We start from the raw sequence: 5,588 nt of genomic DNA, 5'->3' as shown, positions 1-5,588 counted from the left end.
GTGGGCACATGTTGGATATGGTCATTAAAGGGGGAGTCTTTTAACTCGGACATTGGGGCTATATAGAAGGTATTTGAGCTCACTAACACGATTCTGGCGTTTTTATCCACCAAAAATTGCTCAGTAACAAGAAATCGCTCAAAATGTTCACTGATTTGGGAACGCCCCCCAAAATTGGCAGCTGATTGGCTTATGCGATTTGACGTATGAGGGGGGAGACCCTTCGAAGCCACCGAGTTCGTCTAATGCGTTGGCAATGTAAAATGAGTGAAACTTTATCTATTTTTAAATCAAGATTTAACCAGTTCTGACAATCTTTGCGTCCCAAAAGTGATTTGAATATGTTGTTTAGACATTTTAGTAGAGGCCCAGTGACGCCACTGACTTTTTTTTGAACACTTTACCCATGATAATTGCCTTTTTGGATCCGGTTTACGTTTGGAAAAAACTAGATATTTTCTGCGAGAGAAAAAGACAAGTAGACGTACAGACAGCCGCTTACTGCTGACCGTACATTGTGACTCTGTGTGTGTGCATGGATGATAACAACAAATTTCAACTGGAGACTGGATGGCACTCTAATTTTTACGATAACAGCATACCTTGCTAGCTCCGCGGAGATCGCGTTGCATTAGCTTTATACACGGTAAACAAGCTGGTAGCAGTACGTGGTCAACAAGACAGTGTTCTCAATATGGATTCAGACCTGGATTCGCCTTTCTGGCTGCTACCCCCACCGAGATGAGGAAGGCGAAGGTAAAGCAGCCCCTCGTCAGCTCCAGCTCCAGCCCCACGCAACCCTAAATCTAATCTGTATTGAGTTCATCCCGCCCGTAGCCGTACCGTTCTGGAGTATATGAACCTGACTCTTCACCTCCCGCCCCCGGGGCAGTGGCCCGTGAGGATGCTGCTCGAGGAACAGGGTGATGGCAACGAGCCCGCGACGAGGTTGGGACTTGGAAGATAATAATTGGTAACTATCATTAGTATCAAGTACGCTGAGAGTCTAGATAGTTCACTCTAACGTTAGGCCTAACGTTAATTTTTACAGAATGCAGGTCGATTGGGGTCGGAAAAATCAAAACAGAATTTTGTTTACAATACAACATGAACGTGAAACTGGAGTGGAGGAGGGACATCGGTAAACGACGGTATGAATTGAAAGGCTATGCACTGAGTTGGCGAGGCAGATGTCATACTTGAGCTCTCATATCTCTCGATCTCATTCATAATGTCACAAGGACAAACTGATTTTTCAGATCCCGATTTTTTTTCCCGCATTTAACAGTATTTTACTTGAGTCCTGGTATAAACTTTGATGTAATTCATAGTACTGTACCTGTATACGCATGTACCCGGTATATAAGGAGGTCATTTCTCTGGCCCCAAGGACCTTCCTATCATGAGGTAATCGACTGGTAAATTCCAACCAAGTTTGTTTCCACTAGGCCCTCCTACTACAGTTTCACATGTAAATTGCCGAGCACAAGACAAGTTATGAAAGGATAAGTGAAAAACTGCTGTTTGCAATAAGGTACAAGTGTTTGCCGGCCATACCATAACTGCAATTTCAATTACTGTATGTGGCTGGGCTAAGCAGTGGTTTGAAGAGTCTGGTATCAGTGGTAACCTCTCTGGCAGTAGGGGTTCCTACAGGCCTAGTCATGAACGATATTTTGTTCACACTTGCCTAGAACTCAAACAATGATTTCACTAATGACTAATAGGCCTATAGTCTAAACCTCATTGTGTGACAGTGCAGTACATACTTCAAAACACCAACTAATAAACACAAAGAAGGAAATAGGAATGTGTTGTTCGTTATGTTTCTTCTTTTTTTTCATGTTTTCTTTGTTTTCAGGTGCCTCTGTCGCAGCTGTGTTCCCACATGACCACTGCCAGGGAATCCGTTTGCTGCAAAGAGACAGAGCACATAATGGACAAGATTGAGAATTACGGTACAACGAAAGACATTTCGATGCTCCAATGCGCTGTATTATAGCACATCCAGGTTTCTCAACTGTGGGCCTCGATGAATGGGTGAAAGAAACTGGAAGCTACCAGGACACCCAACAGTAGGCCTATGGAGAAGGTGCTTGAACAAATGCTGCAGATAACAAGTGAGTTTGTTAGGCACATTTAATTCCCTATTTTATTTTCCAAATGTTGCAATAAATATTAGGCTTTTTTCATATCCCTGATAATTTCCTAATGAATTTTATGGTGTCATTATACGATTCTACAAATGAAAGATCCATTCACATTGTGTAATTTTATTCCTGTTCTCACGATTTCTAGAGTAACACTTATGTAATAAATTTGATAATATATTATGTAATATATTATCAAATTTTAGTCCCTTTGCATTCCATTGCATTCCATTTCATTTCATTTTTGTTTCAATTTCAGGCAGTCAATACATGTTTTTATACATGTATTTTATCCTGCCATTATACAGTCGTCCCCAAAATAATGACTACCATACCCCATGGGTCCCATTTACATTGTCTAATTTAAATCCTATTCTCAAGATAAATTCCTAGATGAACACATGATGTCATATAATAGGATTATCAAATTTTACTCCTTTTGCATTCCATTTTGTTTCACTTTTGTTTCAATATCAGGCGATCAAGACATGTTGCATACCGGTAACTGGTGAGATGATGCTGGCCAAAATGTGAGAGTCCCACTGCCATCTTCTGCTGTTAGAAAAATCTGATAAACTCATCCATCAGAAATAGTGACAGGCTTTCATTTTGCACAGGTTGTAATAAAACTGTATATGCAGCACTGATATTGGGTGTAGAATGTGACAACTTGTCACATTGCGATCTGCTTAACGGGAATGTGGTCACAGTGTAGAAATGCATCAGATAAGTTTGTACATTGCGAAATGTCACATGTATACTTTGTCAGACACCTTGTCCATTACCGGTATGTTGGGTATACTGATGATATGCAGCGTCCAACACCAACTCATCAAGGCACACAGCTGAGAAACATGCTGTTGGACTTCAGCCTCTCTGTACAAATGATCTACAGTACATTGTATTTTATTGTAATTTATTGATGCATGTTCAGTGGAACCTCAATATTATAAGCAGTGATATGACAAACTGTAGTTATAACAAGATCTTGATATACAGGAGTGATATCTCTGGTCCCATAATGTACCTCATTATAACAAGATTCGACTGTATGTCAAATGCACTCTTGTCTCAATTCTTACTCTTACTATGCTCCCCCTCTTTCTTTTGTAATGTAGATCTACTGCATGTTTTAGCAATTGGAAAATGACACTTTCACAACCATAAAACTGAAGGTAATTTTGATTGTGTAGAATTGACATGTTGAACAGCTATGTTGTCAATCATGGTCACAAAAAACAAATAACGATCTAATACAATTAAGATGCTGTAGCCTTTTCGGCAATAGCTTCACAGCCTCTATTTAGAGAACAGGACCAAGTCTAGTTACGAACTCATTGAACTGGAATGTAGCTGGCTCATATAGTAGTATTCTGTCATGAACCAGTATTCATTTGTCAAACATTCCTTCCAGCTGATTACACCAATTATATTTTGTAAGCAAATGGAAAAAAAAAAAGTGTGTTGTGTTTTCTATATGTAGTTGGAGCGGTTGTAGTAATACAGTACATGCAGTATAAATTCATCCTTATTAACAAAAAAAGATTAGCTTCATACAGACACATGAAAATGCACAAACATACACATATACACACACCCTCAGTACACTCATGCATATCAGATACAAACACACACCAACATCAGACACACATAGGATGAATATATCATTGATATATTTGCCCTATGTTTGTCTGATGTTCCCCCTCATGGAATGTATAGAAATATTCCCCTCATAGATATATGTACAGGTAAGATTTGTATGGCATTGTACATATGTATGCGATTTGCATGTTGGTGGGAGTGTTCAAGTGATGCCTGTTTGAAGGTGTTTGTGGGTATGTGTGTAGTATGGCAAAGGGTGTGTGTGTGTGTGTGTGTGTGTGTGTGTTGATGTGTGTATAGATAGGAGACCAAAGAAAATTAGTAAAAGGGAGTGAGGAAAAGTAGGGGAGGGGTATTGTACTTACAGGAGTGAGATTGTAAAACCCTACCAGTGTGTTATCTCCATATCCTAATGTTGGAACAAAATGGGATTTATTCCACTGGATCAATGGCAGCTGGTCAGTCAAGCACGCATGAGTGACATCCACATTTGACATCAAATCAGTCCGGAAGAGTTATCTTTTCCACATACATACTGTATATTTCATATCAATATTATGAGACATTCTCATGTAACATTGAATCAAAAGCTTTGTGATTTCTTCTTCACTATACAGAAATCTCTACAGAACTCAAATTTAGGATAGAAATAATGTATGTATTGCAAGTGTACATATACAAAACAATACAGGTGAGTGATGTTATTCAATCTTTCACACATTTAAAAATGTGTACAAATGTGTGAATGTATGTGAGCATATGTGCATGTGGGTGTTTGCTTGTGTGCACATTTTCAGAAGTACCTATCTGCATGAATAATTATGAATGTCTGAGTCTGAGTGACCTAGCAATTGTTCTTTCATAAGACCCCTGACACCATATTCATAAGAAAAATGCTTAACTTTTAATGCTTGACTTCAATGATTATGTATGGAGAACTACATGTATAATAGATATCAACAGAATAATTCCCCAACTAGACTTAAGCATCGCATTATGAGTGCGGATTCTCCCTGTGGATGCATTCCAGGTCTCGGAACTTGAGTAACTGGGCCTAAGTCTGCTTAAACACAGATGAAGATTATGTAAAATGTTAATGCTTAGAACACATCTTGTTCTCCTTTTTCATAAATCTGTGAATCATATACCAAGAGTAAATTATTGCATTTCTTCTCAAAACTACATGTATATACAATTTTTTTTCAATCCCTTTTGAGTGTGTTGTGTTCTATAATGCATGCACATCTGATTCTAAATTATCTTGTCAAAAATATCAAAAATATATCTAATCTATAACAGCAAACATGCTATGATAAAACCATAGTAAGGGACAGCATTCATGTAGAAATCTTCTAAACTTACCATTTTAATACAACACTAAATATCTCTACAGAATAGTGTTAAGAATGCAAGCTCATCTGTCCATGAATATGGTCATTTATGCTTTAAACATCAACAAAAGAATACACAGTTTTCCTTTTGTATCCACATGACTCCTGTATTGCAAATGAATTATGATTTTGCTATTAAAAGGACAATATTCAATTGGCAAAGAAATGGTCTTTGAAACACTATATCAAGTTGGCATCATATTGTTTGTGATGAAATGCTACATACATGTTATACAGACGGGACACAACAGTAACCAAGGTGATCTTATCTTGTCTTTAGATGATCACTCATGAATAGAGCGCATAAGAATGCTGGGTATGCATACCAAAATTTTGAGTGTTTGTATCCAACATCTGACAGAAGAACAGATGAAAAAATCATTCCACAAAAAATTTGTATCATATTGTACATACATGTAATATGAACTTCAATCTCAATTGCAAG

The 5,588-nt window shown here is 37.9% G+C and overlaps 1 long non-coding RNA gene across 1 annotated transcript; it reads left to right on the top strand.

Annotated features, from left to right (window-relative positions):
- The first annotated feature begins 339 nt into the window (after positions 1-339).
- On the top strand, positions 340-3,767 carry LOC140241947 (uncharacterized). The gene is made up of 3 exons (XR_011902116.1): positions 340-948; positions 1,862-2,120; positions 2,628-3,767. It is a non-coding gene; the product is annotated as an uncharacterized lncRNA (long non-coding RNA).
- The last annotated feature ends 1,821 nt before the right edge of the window (positions 3,768-5,588 follow it).

The sequence above is a fragment of the Diadema setosum genome, chromosome 2, assembly GCF_964275005.1.
Source record: "Diadema setosum chromosome 2, eeDiaSeto1, whole genome shotgun sequence".
Classification (NCBI taxonomy): Eukaryota; Metazoa; Echinodermata; class Echinoidea; order Diadematoida; family Diadematidae; genus Diadema; species Diadema setosum.
Note: the sequence above shows the minus strand (reverse complement) of the source record. Positions and strands in the feature narration are given on the sequence as shown.